The sequence below is a fragment of the Ambystoma mexicanum genome, chromosome 8 (assembly GCF_040938575.1).
Source record: "Ambystoma mexicanum isolate Mex_15411 chromosome 8, UKY_AmexF1_1, whole genome shotgun sequence".
In the NCBI taxonomy this organism is placed as follows: Eukaryota; Metazoa; Chordata; class Amphibia; order Caudata; family Ambystomatidae; genus Ambystoma; species Ambystoma mexicanum.
Genome location: NC_090929.1, coordinates 1192606286 through 1192622315, shown reverse-complemented (window position 1 = coordinate 1192622315; position 16030 = coordinate 1192606286). Strand labels below are relative to the sequence as shown.

The 16030-nt window shown below is 48.2% G+C and overlaps 1 protein-coding gene across 6 annotated transcripts in view; it reads right to left on the bottom strand.

The window, feature by feature from the left end:
- The window catches only part of ATAD1 (ATPase family AAA domain containing 1), a 791357-nt gene extending 776101 nt beyond the window's left edge, over positions 1 to 15256 (bottom strand). The window contains exons 1-2 of one of the 6 annotated variants that reach the window (XM_069611290.1): positions 15124 to 15191; positions 14240 to 14304 (exon numbers count right to left, since the gene is read on the bottom strand). The gene's annotated coding sequence lies outside the window, so the exon portion shown is untranslated. Of the gene's footprint in view, positions 1 to 14239; positions 14305 to 15123 lie in introns of all 6 variants that reach the window. The other 5 variants (XM_069611288.1, XM_069611287.1, XM_069611289.1 and 2 more) reach the window with 5 other exon arrangements.
- Positions 15257 to 16030: the final 774 nt, after the last annotated feature.

The following is a 16030-nucleotide window of genomic DNA, read 5'->3' as shown; positions in this document are numbered from 1 at the left end:
TCAAGGGGGATTGGATGACATCTCTGGATCTCCAGGATGCTTATTACCACGTGGCTCTCCGTCCCTGGCACATGAATTTCTTCCACTTTGCCGTGGTTTCCCAACATTTTCAGTTCAGAGTACTCGCTGCGATCAGCCCCCCAGAGCGTTCACCAAGCTGGTGGCTCCCCTGGTGGCGCATTTACATCTGCGGGGCATTCAGATTTTTTCCCCTACTTGGACCATTGGTTGATTAAAGCGCCCTGCCGTCAGACTGTCCGGTCTCATCTCCGATTGGTCTGCCAGGCATTGCAGGACTGGGGTTTCCTGGTGAACTGGCAGAAGTCTCAACTGGAGGCTTCTCAGGATCTAGTTTTTATTGGTGCACAGGTTTGCACCAGGATGGGGAGGGTGTTCCTGTCCCTGGAGAGGGTCCGTCGCTTGCTGGCAGTTCTGGGCAGGGTTCTCAGGAGGCAGTATGTCCCGGCTCACCTATTGCTAAAGTTGCAGCAGCACATGGCTTCTTGCATGTTTCTAGTTCCCAGAGCCCGTCTTCATTTATGCCCCCTGGTGTCTTACCTTCTCTCCCACTGGCTCCCGACGTCTCAAGCATTCGAGTCTTTGATTCTGGTGTCCCCAGCGATGCTAGTCTCCCTGCAGTGGTGGTTGGGGGTTCCAAGTCTACAAGCCGGGGTGTCCCTGATCATTCCTCCTGTGACCACACTTACTACCGACGCCAGAGGAAGGGTTTGGAGGGATAACTGGGGGGAGGGGGGCCTCTCTGCTCAGGGGTTGTGGGATCCGGAGGAAAGCCATCGAACATCCAATTGGCGAGAGTTGTGTGCCATTCCCCGGGCTCTGGTGTACTTCAGGAGGTTGCTGGTGTCTTCACATATCAGGGGGGTGGACAATGTTCGAGCTGATCTTCTCAGCCGCCAGTTTCCCTCCTCTGTGGAACTGGTCCTGTCGACCCAGGTCTTTGCAGAGATCCATGTCAGGTTCGGGGCCCCTATTCTGGACCTGTTTGCATCTCCGGCCTCTGTGAAAGTTACCCTCTTCTGCTCTCGTTTTCAGGCCGAGGGTGCTTGGGGGGTGGACGCCTTATCTGTGCAGTGGCCGCAGGGTCTCCTTTATGCGTTTCCACCTATTCCCCTTCTGCCCCGGGTGGTTCAGCGCATCAGAGTGTCCAGGGTGACTGTATTGTTGGCTCCGTTCTGGCCCCGCCGGAGTTGGTTCCCCTCTCTGTTGGAGCTTCGGTCCCAGGAGTCTTGGTTGGTTCTCAAGTGGCCTTGTCCCCTTCTAGGGGATCTGCGATTAGGGGTCCGCCGATGCAATGGACAGTGTGGCTATTGCGCGGGGTAGGCTGATATCTCAGGGGTTCTCTGGTCCTGTGGTAGAGTCCATAATGAATGCTCTTAGACCCTCCACTCTGAAGGCTTACGGCAGGCACTGGAGCCATTTCCGGGACTGGTGTGGGCGGTGTGGGATCCCTCCCCTACTTTCTGGCATCCCTGCTATCCTTCAATTCCTCTGGGATGGGTTTGACAAGGGCCTGGCGGTTTCCACGCTTCGCTCTTAGTGGGCCTCCATAAGATTCCTTTTGGGGGACTCTGAGGGGCACGTGGATGGGGAGGTGTTGGTGGGGAATTGCTCAGGGGTTTTTCTTCTTCCAGTCATTGTACTTATAAGGGGCTTCCACCTTGGGATCTCCCTCTTGTCTTAAGGTTCCTTCAAGGGCCTCCTTCTGAGCCCATTTACGAGATTGATATAAAACATCTGATGCTGAAGACTGCCTTTCTTATTGTCATAACTTCTGCCCGTAGGCTTGGGTAGATTGGTGCTCTGTCATGTCACTGTAACGCTCACCTGATTCCCGTAGAGGCGCCGGTCTTGAATGGGCGTATACCGTATCTTCAAAGGTGATGTGTAACACACGGCTGGCTCTTTGGGCTGGACCTCTGTGCACTGTATGTCTGACTCGAAGGGTAAGATGCCTGCAGATAGAAAATATGGGATTAAGGAACTGGGTTATTGAATGTCTCTCTCTTCTTCCCTTTCTCTTCTCCTGTAGAACCCCAAAGGTTAACGCTCTCACCTTAGGTAAGTGAACGCTGTGCTCTCCATCTGCCTCGGGGCAGGGTGCTGTAACCAGTTTCTTCACTGGATAAGGGGAGCAGGCCTCTTGACTTCAGAGGACTGCTGTCCGTCGTTTACTGCACGAACGGTAAGTTTCGAGTAATTCTAATGTCTTTAAAGTCTTTAGTAATGTCTCTTGTTTTGCAGGGTTCCGGCGATGGCGGATGACGGGCTGAAGTGAGTTGAAGATGGAGCCCGTGTGATGAATAGAAGCGCCTGGAAGCACGTTCACGATGCGCTCTAACTGTCTTTTTATTTTGCAGGTACAAGTTCGGAGCGGCTGCAGGGTGCCGGAATACCCACTGGGTTAGATGTGGAAAGGAGTAATGGCACGCGAGTATTAAAGTTCCCCAATGTCTTTAAACGCACCTTGTTTTGTCTTTCAGATGCGGGATGCAGCGCCGAAGGCCTCCGGAGCGTGCGAAGAGTTGGTAAGCTTTTGTCTTTCAGATGCCGGAATGCAGTGTGAAGACCTCCGGAGCGCACGAAGAGTAGGTAAGCCTTTGTCTTTCAGATGCCGGAATGCAGCGCGAGGCGTTGGTGACAGCCGATGGACCAGGTAAGTGAAAAGCTGTCACTGAAGACCGTAATGCTAACCTGTTCTTTCTTGTCTTTATAGGTGTTGCTGAAGACTGGATTCAGGATGGTAAGCCTTTTTCCTTAGGCCCAGGATCAGATGCAGAAGACACGATGAGCATTCTGCTGCAGAGGATGCAGAATAACGCAAAGCAAGATTCATCCATCGGGTATGGTTTAAATAGCCTCCTGTAGTGCTTAGGTATCTCCTTCCACAGCCACGCCTAGGTAAGAAAAGAGTTCCTGCTTTCCAGAAGAGTTCCAGTGTTCTGAATCTAGGGAGTGGCTCCTGCCCCACCCAACAGGAAAAGTAGTTCCAAACAGAAGAGGATCAGAGGCTCAACTGGCAGGCAAGTAAGCAGCATGGTCTGCTGCAGGTAAGTCCACCCAAGCATTATGAGCCCGGCGCTTCCAGCGCTGGGACTGGGCATCTTTATGAGCCTGGTGCCACTGGCGCCAGGACTGGGTCCAAAAGGTCCCAATTGGGACTGGTTGGCACTCGGAACCTGGGTTATGGATCTGCTTCCAAGGGAGTTGGGAAAACCCTGACCTTTTGGAAGCAGAGATCATGACAGTACCCCCCCTCAAGGCCCCTCCCAAACCGGGCTTCTCCGGGGGTTTTGGCTTGTCAGGAAATGTTCGGTGAAATCTTTTGATTAGGCGAGGAGCGTGGACATATTCAGCAGGTTCCCAGGATCTCTCTTGGGGGCCGTAGCCTTTCCAGTCAATTAGGTAAAATAGTTTAGATTTGGAGATCTTGGAGTCCAGAATGCTTTTGACTTCAAACTCGAGTTCTCCATCAACTAGGATAGGTTTTGGAGATTTAGTTAGTCGGGTTTGAGGTTGCACGGGTTTTAATAGAGAGACGTGGAAGACCGGATGTATCTTCATGTGCGGGGGCAAGTCCAACTTGACCGCTACTGGGTTTACTATGGTAGTGATGGAATAGGGACCAAGGTATCTTGGGTTGAATGTGCGTGGCCCTTTTAGAGGTAGATATTTGGTGGATAACCAGACTTGATCCCCTACTTGATATTGAGGGGCTTCTTTCCGATGTTGATCTGCTCCTTTCTTGTATTGTTCTTTAGCCCTTTGAAGGTGAGAAACAGCTTCCTTAAAGGCTTGGGTGATTGTAGAATGCAGGTAGTCTACTGCTGGTGTTTCAAGATCTTGGAGGGGATCCAACTCCGAGGTTCGAGGGTGACTGCCGTACAAAAGAAAAAACGGGGTGTTCCCAGTTCCCGAATGGACAGAGTTATTGTAGGCATATTCGGCTATCCAAAGAATGTCTTTCCAAGTTTTTTCAGTTTGTTGCAGCATGCAGCGTAAATACTGTTCCAGAGTTTGATTGGTCCTCTCGGTTTGTCCGTCGGTCTGAGGGTGGTGACTGGTCGATAGTCTCACATCAATTTGAGCCGACCGACAGCAACTTCGCCAAAAATGAGAAATAAATTGACTACCTCGATCCGAAATTAGAACCGAAGGAAAACCGTGCAGTCGGACGATGTTTTTGAGAAATTCTCGGGCCAGAATTGCTGCTGTTGGCAAGCCTTTGAGCGGAATGAAATGCGCCATCTTGGAGAATAAGTCCACGATTACTAGAATCGTATTGTATCCGGAGCATGGAGTTAGATCGGTGATGAAGTCCATAGAAAGCGTATGCCAAGGGCGAGGTGGGATGTCAATAGGGCGTAAGAGGCCTGCTGGTCTTTCCTTTTGACTCTTGTTTTGGGCGCATACTCCACAGGACATTATGAAGTCTCTGATATCTTTTTTCCAAGACGGCCACCAGAAGTAGCGCTTGATCTTTTCTGAGGTCTTGGCCATACCGGGATGTCCTTCCATTAAAGAATCGTGATAACAAGAGATTACTTTTTTCTGTAAATCTGTGCTGGGTAGGTATAATCGTTCTTGGAAATACAATAAGTTGTCCTTTACTGCAAAGTCCTTTCCCTGCAGATGCCAATTCTGTATGTCTGCTGGAGTTACAAGTTGCCTGGCTTTATCCTTAACTTCCTCTATGGATTCTGTGGCGATTACACCCAGAATTCTTTGTTCGGGAATGATTGGTACAGGTTTAGGGTTGATCAAGTGTTCTTCCACTCCCATCCGAGAAAGGGCATCAGCTTTACCGTTCTTTGTACCAGGTCGATAGGTAATTATGAAGTCAAACTCGGCAAAGAATAATGCCCAACGGAGTTGTCTAGAGGATTGGGCTTTTGCGGTTTTCAAATATTGCAGGTTTCGGTGATCCGTAATCACAGTAACGGTGTGTCGGGCCCCCAGCAGATAATGCCGCCAAGCCTTAAAGGCAGACTTGATAGCCAGAAGTTCCTTGTCAGTAATCGTGTAATTGATTTCAGGAGGCGAGAATTTGCGGGACCAAAATGCCACGGGATGCAACTGATTGGTTACCGGGTCCTTTTGTGATAGAACTGCCCCCATGGCAAGGCTTGAAGCATCAGTTTCCACGATGTAGGGGAGTTCGGGGCGAGGGTGTTTTAAGATTGGTGCAGAGATAAATTTAGTCTTCAAATCCTGGAAAGCTTGTTCCGCCTCGGTAGACCATTCAAAACGTTTGTTTTTCTTTAACAAGGCAGTGATGGGCTGGACTATTCGAGAGAATTCGGGGATAAACCTGCGGTAAAAGTTAGCGAAGCCTAACATGCTTTGCACACCTTTTACGGAGGATGGTGATGGCCATGGCCATTTGAGAACTGCATCGACCTTCTTTGAATCCATACGCACTCCGCCAGGTGATAATATGAATCCCAAGAATTCAACTTCAGTCACGTTGAAAACACATTTTTCCAACTTAGCGAAAAGTTTGTGTTGACGCAATCTTTCGAGGACCATTTTCACGTGTTTCCGATGTTCAGATTCCGATGAAGAATAAACGAGGATGTCGTCAATGTAAACAACAACACACACATCTATGAGCTCTCTGAGGACATCGTTCATAAAATATTGAAAGGCGGCCGGGGCATTGCAAAGTCCGAAGGGCATGACCTGATATTCAAATAGCCCATACTTGGTGCGGAAGGCCGTCTTCCATTCATCGCCCTCTTTTACTCGTACCAAGTGGTAAGCTCCTCTAAGATCCAGCTTTGTATATATGCATGCTTTTCTGACTTGGTCCAGGAGTTCAGGGATCAAAGGTAACGGATATCTATTCTTAACGGTGATCTGGTTCAGGGAGCGATAATCTATACAAGTTCTAAGGTCTCCTTCCTTTTTTGGAACGAAGAACAAAGCTGAAGAAGCAGGGGACTTGGAAGGACGAATAAACCCATTTGCCAGGTATTGATCCAGGTATTGTCGAAGGTGAAGGTTCTCAGGCTCGGTGAGGGCATAAATTCTACTACAAGGAGGAGTATATCCAGGTATCAGGTCTATCTGGCAGTCATAAGACCTATGAGGAGGTAGAGAGTTAGCCTGATCCTTCCGGAAAACATCTTGCTATTCGGGAGGTAACTGGGGAGTCTCTGAAGAAATTGCTGCCAGTGCAACACCAGGTGGAGGGTGACAAGTAGAGACACATTCTGGAAACTGGACCGTTCTTGCTCGCCAATCGATCAGAGGATTGTGTTTCTCTAACCAAGGTATTCCTAGAATAATCTGAAACTGAGGGGCCTTGATCACATCGAACACGATCTTCTCATGGTGTCCATCTTGACTTACTAGCGTCACCTCTTGAGTGGTATGCGTTACTCGCCCGGAGGCTATCTCCGTACCATCCACCGTAGTAATGACGTCCTTTACAGCCTTGGGACAAAGAGTTAGATTCATCCTCAAAACCATTTCATGATCCACATAATTGCTGATGGCACCGCTGTCGACATAAGCTTCAATTGCATGTAATCGATCCGGATTATCAGGGCTAATGAGGACCATAGGTATCACGAAATGCGAGGTCACGGAACTGGTTTTCACGCTCGGCAAGAGGACCTCTATTCTTGTCGGGCGAGGTTGTTTCCCTGCTCAGAGTTTGTAACTTTGGTAACTGCAGCTCCTACTGCCTTCTTGGCAGGTTTCACCGGACAGTCTCGAAGAAAGTGCCCTGAGTTTCCGCAATAGAGGCATAATTGCAACTGTTTTCTCCTTTCCCGCTCCTTTTGCGTTAGAGGACCTTTCAGACCCCCTATTTACATGGGTTCCCCGGAGTCTACTCCTTTGGAAGGAGTTGGCGGTTTGGAAAATACTCGAGCATCAAACTTGGAACGATCGGCCTTCCTGTTCTGCAGTCTGTGATCTATTTGAACGACTAAGTCTATATAGTCCGAACAATCTTGTGGGGGATTCACTACTTGGGCTAACACATCTTTGAGCTCTCCACGTAGACCTCTATAAAACAGCGTAATCCTTTTGTCCTCAGGCCATTGAGTTTCCACTATCAGTCTGTTGAAAGACGCAATATAAGCCAAAAGGTCTTGATTACCTTGTTGCAACGAAAGAAGCTCATTGTCCAAGGCCTGCCCCTGTGAATGTCTTGCGAACAGTTTTTCCATACTGAGCTGAAAAGCTTGAAAATCATGGAGGACCGGATCATCTTGATTTACTAGAGGGATCGACCAGTCTGCCGCATTGCCACTAAGGTACGAAAGCACGAAAGCTACTTAGCTTGATCAGTTGGAAAGGCTGCTGGCCGGCATAAGAAATGCAACCGGCACTGATTGATAAATACTGCAAACCTCTTTGGGTCACCAGAAAATCGTTCGGGCGGAGCCAGAGGTACATTCCCAGGTAGGTTGATCTGCACTGGATTCATAGAGGATGTAGAAGGAAGATTTCCCCCAGATGCGGGTAACGGGGTCTGTCCGGCTTGTGACTGTAGCAATTGTCTAGCGAGATCATCTGTTCGCTCCTTGGAAATAATCAGTTCCCTTCTTAGAGCGTTCGTTTCCTGACGGGCTGCATGCACTTCTGCCCTTAGTTCCCCAAGTAACTGGGCTAGCTGGTCGGTATCCGAGGTTTCTATAGCGCCTGGACGGGAGTTTTGTGGTAGGCTTTGCGTTCTGTAACGCTCACCTGATTCCCGTAGAGGCGCCGGTCTTGAATGGGCGTATACCGTAACTTCAAAGGTGATGTGTAACACACGGCTGGCTCTTTGGGCTGGACCTCTGTGCACTGTATGTCTGACTCGAAGGGTAAGATGTCTGCAGATAGAAAATATGGGATTAAGGAACTGGGTTATTGAATGTCTCTTTCTTCTTCCCTTTCTCTTCTCCTGTAGAACCCCAAAGGTTAACGCTCTCACCTTAGGTAAGTGAACGCTGTGCTCTCCATCTGCCTCGGGGCACGGTGCTGTAACCAGTTTCTTCACTGGATAAGGGGAGCAGGCCTCTTGACCTCAGAGGACTGCTGTCCGTCGTTTCCTGCACGAACGGTAAGTTTCGAGTAATTCTAATGTCTTTGAAAGTCTTTAGTAATGATGTCTCTTGTTTTGCAGGGTTCCGGCGATGGCGGATGACGGGCTGAAGTGAGTTGAAGATGGAGCCCGTGTGATTAATAGAAGCGCCTGGAAGCACGTAAGTAAGCGCTTGTTGCCTGCTTCACGATGCGCTCTAACTGTCTTTTTATTTTGCAGGTACAAGTTCGGAGCGGCTGCAGGGTGCCGGAATACCCACTGGGTTAGATGTGGAAAGGAGTAATGGCACGTGAGTATTAAAGTTCCCCAATGTCTTTAAACGCACCTTGTTTTGTCTTTCAGATGCGGGATGCAGCGCCGAAGGCCTCCGGAGCGCACCAAGAGTAGGTAAGCCTTTGTCTTTCAGATGCCGGAATGTAGCGCGAGGCGTTGGTGACAGCCGATGGACCAGGTACGTGAAGAGCTGTCACTGAAGACCGTAATGCTAACCTGTTCTTTCTTGTCTTTATAGGTGTTGCTGAAGACTGGATTCAGGATGGTAAGCCTTTTTCCTTAGGCCCAGGATCAGATGCAGAAGACACGATGAGCGTTCTGCTGCAGAGGATGCAGAATAACGCAAAGCAAGATTCATCCATCGGGTGTGGTTTAAATAGCCTCCTGTAGTGCTTAGATGTCTCCTTCCACAGCCACGCCTAGGTAAGAAAAGAGTTCCTGCTTTCCAGAAGAGTTCCAGTGTTCTGAATCTAGGGAGTGGCTCCTGCCCCCCCAACAGGAAAAGTAGTTCCAAACAGAAGAGGATCAGAGGCTCAACTGGCAGGCAAGTAAGCAGCATGGTCTGCTGCAGGTAAGTCCACCCAAGCATTATGAGCCCGGCGCTTCCAGCGCTGGGACTGGGCATATTTATGAGCCTGGTGCCATTGGTGCCAGGACTGGGTCCAAAAGGTCCCAATTGGGACTGGTTGGCACTCGGAACCTGGGTTATGGATCTGCTTCCAAGGGAGTTGGGAAAACCCTGACCTTTTGGAAGCAGAGATCATGACAGTCACCCCCCCCCTTCCTGAGGGCTCTGCCGGACTCCGTGGTGCTGAGGTGTGATCCGAAGTTTCTCCCTAAAGTTGTTTCTCGGTTTCACACCTCTCGATCTGGTTCTCCCTGCCTTTTTTCAGAATCAGCAATCGCCAGAGGAAGTGGCTTGGCATAACATTTATGTGCGGCGGGCGGTGTTGGAGTATTTGGCTAGGACTGCCCCTTTCCACCACTCTGACAGTCTTCCGATTACTTTTGGCCCGGATGGGCGTAAGGCATCTGTGGTGTCCATTAGCCGGTGAATCTGTGTTGTGGTCTCCATGGCCTATGTGGCTTTGGCCTGCCTGTGCCTGCGCACGTTCAGGGGCGGTCACCAGAGGTTTGGCGGCCTCATGGGCCGATGCAAGGGCAGGTTTCTCTGCAGGAGATTTGTAGGGCTGCCACTTGGGCTGATCAGAGCACTTTCATCAACCACTATAGGTTGAATGTCTCCCACTCGGGGTTGGAGTTTTGTCAGTGGGGATGTGAATTTGGAGTTTCTAAAAGGTGTTTGTTTCTGCACTGTTCTGACTCTGTCATTTGGACCTTTCCCCATTGCTGCTTTGGTATACCTCATGAGGTAAGTATTGGGACGAAGAAGAGTGGACGTGGAGTTAATGCTCTGATTACTTACCGGTAATCTTCATTACTACTGTGGTTATTATTTATTTATTTATTCAGATTTGTAGAGCGCACATCAGCCTGTGGGCATCATGGCGCTTGTTACATACAATGTCTTAGTTACATAGGATACAGTAATACATACAAATACAGTATTTACAGTAAACATGACTACATTAGCAATGCAGAATATTTACATGGAGTCCTGAGAGTTTCGTATTTATAATGCGAGGAATGAGGTTTTCAGTTTCCTGCGAAAAATAGGGAGCGAGTTTTCCGCTCTAATGTCTGCAGGAAGAGCGTTCCAGGTCTTGGCTGCAATGTAGGGGAAACTTAGGCCTTTTTTGATGCGTGGGATGCAGATTAGGTTGGAGTATTGCATCCTAGTGGGATGGGAGGAGGTTGGTTTGAGGATGGTTTCTGATAGATAGGACGGGGCGGGGAGAGAGAGGCATTTGTGAGTGAGGGTGAGGATTTTGAGAGTGATCCGCTCTTTGACCGGGAGCCATTGGGCTGAGTGCCTAGCCTGGGTGATATGCTCTCTTCTTAGGATACTAAGAGCGGCGCGGAGAGCATTGTTCTGCGCGACTTGTAGTCTGTTTAGGTTTTTGGCTGATGTGCCTGCTAGGAGTGCATTGCAGTAGTCCAGTTTGGCTCCAATGGTTGCCCTTGCTATAGAGAGGCAGTTGGGTTTAGAGAGGTAGGGTTTGATGGCGTTTATGAGTTTGGTGGTGTGTGCAGATGCGGAGGTGATTGCGCTGACTTGTCTAGTCATCGATAGTGAAGAGTCAAGGTATACTCCCAGTGTCTTTACGGCTGTGGATACGGGGATGATGGAGTTGTCAATGGAGAAGTTAGCGTACAGTTTGTCGAGTTTGTCTAGGGTGTTCTGTTGACCTAATATGATTTCCGTCTTGTCTCCATTGAGGCAAAGGCCAATAACTGCCATCCATGCCTTGATGAAGGAGTAGATTGTCTGGAGTGCATTGGCGTCTTCGTTGTATGATCCTGAAAGGGGTAGAAGTACTTGTGTGTCGTCAGCGTAGTTCGTGTATGTGATGCCGTATGAGTCAAGTTTGTCAAAGAGGGGTTTGGTGAACAAGTTATAGAGTGTGGGTGCAATGCATGATCCTTGAGGGACCCCGCAGTGGATTGTCGTGGGGGTGGCGTTGGCGATGTCCGAGAAGACTTTCATGGCTCTTCCCTCTAGGAAGGAGGTGATCCAGAAGGCTGCTTCTTTAGAGAAGTTGGCTGAGTGTGTGAGGTGAGAGTCTTGTGATCAACCAGATCAAAAGCGGCTGAGAGATCTAAAATGAGCAGAGGAGCAGGCTTGCCTTTGTCCATGATTTGAGAGATCTGACTCTTAAGATCTACCAGAGCTGTTTCAGTGCCCTGTCCTTTCCGGAAGCCTGATTGCCTAGTCCTGAGGATGGAGTGTGTTTCCAGAAAGTGTTGGATTTGGCAGTGTGCAGCTTTGTCCAGTAATTTCAACAGGAATGGCACCGTGGTTATTGGCCTGTAGTTCTTAGGTTGTAAGGGGTCGAGTAGGTTTTTTTAATTTTTTATAGGAGAGGCCAGACCCAGGCCTCTTTGAGGTTAGCTGGGATGATGCCCGTTTTAAAGGACGCATTGATGAATGCCGTGAAGAGCGGAGCAAAGCAGTCTGCGCAGTCTTTGACGAGTTTAGGTGGGCAAATATCGCCTTTACAGGGGAAGGGTTTGAGATTTTTTAGTAGGTCGATAACTTCTAATTCAGTGACGTCTCTGAAGGAGAAGTCCGGTATGGTGGGCTTGAACGAGGTGGGTGGGGTGTTGGTGGGTTTAGATTCTGTCTGTTGAGGAAGAGCTTTACAGTGGTCTTTGCTTTTCTTTCGGAGAAGGTCAATATTTTGTAGCATGGCAGCTTGAATGCTGGTACACCAAGCTTCATCTTTGATTATTTCGTCCGGTGTATTGGGGGAGATGAGCTCATTAAAAATGGCGAAGATCTCTTTAGGAGTGTGATTTGGCATTGGAGATTCGAGTGTTGAAGGCGTTGGCTTTGGCATTGGTGATAGCTGTCTTGTATTGGTGGGAGATTAAATTGAATTTGTTTTTGGTACTGGTGCAGGGGTCAGATTGCCAGTTTTTTAGTGCTGCTCTTTTGTGGGATCGTATTGAGTGCAGTTCTTCAGTGAACCATGAGTTGGTGTGTAGGGATTTCTTCTCTTTTTCCCATTTGAGTGGTGCTATTTCATTGATAGCTTTGGTGATGACATCTTTGTAGATGTCTGCTAGAATACTGGGGTCATTAGTGAATGGGGGAGCTAACTCGGGGGTGTTGAGGTATGGGCGCAGGTTCTCCTCTGAGTTTTTTAGAGCTTCTGACTTGTGCAGTGCTAGCAGGGGTCAGAGTTTTGTGGTTTTTGGTGATAGGAATAAAGAACTCTATGCAGTTGTGGTCAGACCAGGGCAGTGAGGAGTTAGAGGTGATAGTAGAGAGGCAGTAGTGGTCTACAATCCAGTCAAGAATGCGGCCTTTGGTGTGAGTAGGACTTACTACTTTTTGGGTGAAGCCCAGGTCATTGAGTTCCTTGGTGAGTGGCTGCAGATTTGTCCTTAGTATCATTGAATCTGAGATTGAAGTCTCCTAGTAGAAGGGTTTTTTGTGGAGCTTTTGATATTATTGCTGAGGCTGTGAATGATGTTATCCTGGGAGTCTGGAGTGTTGCCTGGGGGGCGGTATAGTAGGTGAATGTTGATGGTGCTGTTGGCTGACAGTGCGAGTTTGGCCAATAAGAGGTCAGAGTTGTTGGTCGAGGGGTGACTGACAAGTCGGAGCTGGAGGTTCTCTTTGTAGATGAGGGCTACTCCGCCTCCTATTCAATCTGGCCTATCCTGTCTGAGTATGGTGAAGCAGGGTGGTAGTGCAAGTGCAACGGCGGGGCCCGATGCTTCATGTAGCCATCTTTCAGTGATGGCTAATAGGTCAATGTTATTGTTGGTTATGAGGTCATGGATATCAGATGCATGAGCTGGGAGAGATCGGACATTGAGGAGGGCACATTTGATGTGAGGTGTGTGTGGTTTGTTTGTGGAAGTGCGCGTGGTGGTCGTATCTGATATGTTATGTGATGTGGTATTGTGGGATGAGGTGAGGTTAGTGGGTGGTGGGCTGTGGGAGAGTGGGTGTCCCATGCAGGGGCAGCGTTTGGAAGTGGTGCGGGAACTCAGTCAAAGGTTTCTGTATTCTGTGGGAAGGGGTAGAGTGCTAAGTTCTGAGGTCTGTGTGCGAGCTCCAAGTCTTTCTAGTCTATGCATAGTTGCGACACAGGGTGAGCGATGTAGCAAGGTTGGTGTGGTATCCGGGGTAGCAAGATGCTTGTGGTAGGGAAGTGGTGTGGGTATGAGGGGATGGATAGGAGTATAGAGTTTGAGTGCAGTGAGTGTTGCGAAGAGAGTGAGCAGCGTGGTGGTGGCAGCGGTGAGCTTGCAGGACGCTATGGGCATGATTGTATGCTAGGCGGGGCTGTGTGTGGAAGAGGACACAGTCAGGTAGGATGGACTTGGCCTGAGGTAGGCAGGAGTGGATAGGTTCAGAGTGGGTTGAAAGGCTTCCTAGGGAACTAGGAGGCATCAGTGTGGCTAGGTGCAGCGAGAGGCACCGGTCGGATCGCAGATGAGCGGCTATAAGGCACAACACAAAATCGAATATGAACTGTAAGCGACCATAAGACGCAATACACTTCAAATGTGGTCTGAAAGCGACCATTGGGCACAACACAGTTCAAATGTGGTCTGAAAGCGACCATAGGGCATAACACAGTTCAAATGTGGTCTGAAAGCGACCATAGGGCACAACACAGTTCAAATGTGGTCTGAAAGCGACCATAGGGCACAACACAGTTCAAATGTGGTCTGAAAACGACCATAGGGCATAACACAATTCAAATGTGGTCTGAAAGCGATCATAGGGCACAACACAGTTCAAATGTGGTTCTACTCTTCCTCGTCACAGTACTGACAACCCTTCTCACCCTCCCTGCAGGGAAGGTCCCATGCTACGGCTTGGTAATATGAAACTGAGTGACATGGGTGTGGGGGGAGGAGTTACAGGAATAAAAAGAAATAGAAGGTGGTCCTGTGTTGGAGGCAGGGGCGTCATGAGGTAAGTACTGTGGCGAGGAAGAGTATGATTAGGAGTAATGAGTATCAAGTAATCAGAGCGTTCCATCATACAATGCAAACTATAACTGTGTGCCCATTCCGGGTTTGGAAATTGATGGGAGCCAATTTGCTCCCAATTGTAACCTGGAGGAGCCTGGTCAGGTTACTACCAACAGCTACCAGGCTCTTTACTCCCCTAGGCAATTGGAGACATACAAACATGTATAACTTAACTGAACGTTTGGGGAGGGGTAAACGGAGCATAGGACAGATCTAGAAGGGTTTAATCTAGTTTGTTTGTTCTATATGGTGCACGAATGAGCAGCTAAGTACTCTCTTTTCTCTTACTGCAAGTGGGCAAAGGAAGCCTGGAGAATGGAATGTTGGAATGTAGAAGGTAGTGCTGGGATGAGCTGAAAGACAGTTAAAATGAGACATTAAAAGTAGTAAAACCATCTCAATGTCCAAGAGTCATCATTGATGTTATGAATTATTCACATGGAATCAGGGTCACAACAATTGGTGATGAGGAGATGACCGACCCACGCATCTGATGAAAAAGAAAAGGAAATATTGTGCCTAAGGAGGGGGGCCGAAAAAAAAAGAAACTAATGGTCAGCCTATGGAGGTGGCTGAAAGAACAATAAGGAACTGATTATGAGCCTATGTTGACTAAAGGAAGTGTTGCCCAAGGAGGGGGCAAAAGGAAATATTGCCCTAGGAGGGGGCCAAAGATACCTATGGAGGAGGTCGCAAAGGAGACATACAAAATAAAAGAAAACAGCCTGGGGAGGTGGCTGTCTGGAAATTAGGAAATGGATTGAGTGACCTGAGGAGGAGGTCACAAAAAAAAAAAAAAAAAAAAAAGGAGTAAGCAAAACAAAAGGTAACGTGGGGAAAATTGAAAGCAACATCATTGAGGAAAATAAACTGCAGAAATTATGAAGACGTTAAGATGCGCTGCGCTTTTAACCTTATAAAGTAAACTAACTCAAAGGACAGGGCAAACGAACGTTACATTATGCTGTATTTATGCGACTTTCATTAACTTGTATTGCAGCGTATGCGTTTATGAATAGTGCCAGTGCGGTGAGTGCGCTGTGCCGCCGTCGGATATGAACATTTAAGATTGTTATTATTTGGTAATAAACACAATGGTGGCAACGTTATTTGTGATGCGAACTGCTGCATTAAAAAAGCATTTTTTGAAATGGAAATCCGATGTAACGAACCTCACTAAGCGCGAGGCACAGGATTCCAGGAACACTGAAAGTCGCCGCCGCCGCGTAATATCAAAGGTCGGAGGAAGGGACCTTGACGGTGCGTAAGGAAGCGTGCCGCCATATTTGTTTTGCTTTGGGAGATAATTGAAGATCAGAGGAAGGGACCTTAGTACGTGAAGAAGCTAGCCCATAGTGTATGAGTGAAAGAAGAAATAACAAGAGTTGTCATAGCAACCCGAAAACGAATGGAAATAAAGCGGCGTATGGAGATGAAAATGAGTTCCATGATATCTCGCAATCTCTGTGATGTTAAAAAAAGACGCAAAGCAAAAGCAATACAATCTCCAAAACCCATTGTTAATGGTATTTACATCAGGGGCTGCGTCGCATTGCAATTAGGAAACGCTTCAATGAAAATAATACATGACATCTAAAAGAACATTTTAATTTCAGTAATAATACAGAGTGTTTGTTCTTAACAAGTATATGAACTGATTTTAAAAATTGACTTTTCGTTTCTTGAAACACGTGCGGAGCAGCAGCCGGTGTTGTACGGTATCCTGCATCCACATGGCAGCGACTAGTTCCAATCCGAGAAACGATCATAGCAACATCCCGCCCACTCTTCTTCACTTGACCTCTGTTGTCATCCGCGGGAGTTCCACAGCAATGAAGCAGTTCCGGAGCAATTTCAGTGAGCGGGCCATCGACTTAGGTTGATACTAGTTCCCATCCGAGAAACGGACCATCGGTTGTTAGGGCCATTTCTCAGATGGGAAATAGCTGCTTCAGTTTGAGTGAGCTAGTTCCCATTAGAGAAATGGCCCTTTTTTGCACCCTAGTGGCTAAGTCCTGCATAATAATGGGAACTAGCCCACTCACACAGAGAAGGCTAGTTCCCATTAGAGAAATGGCC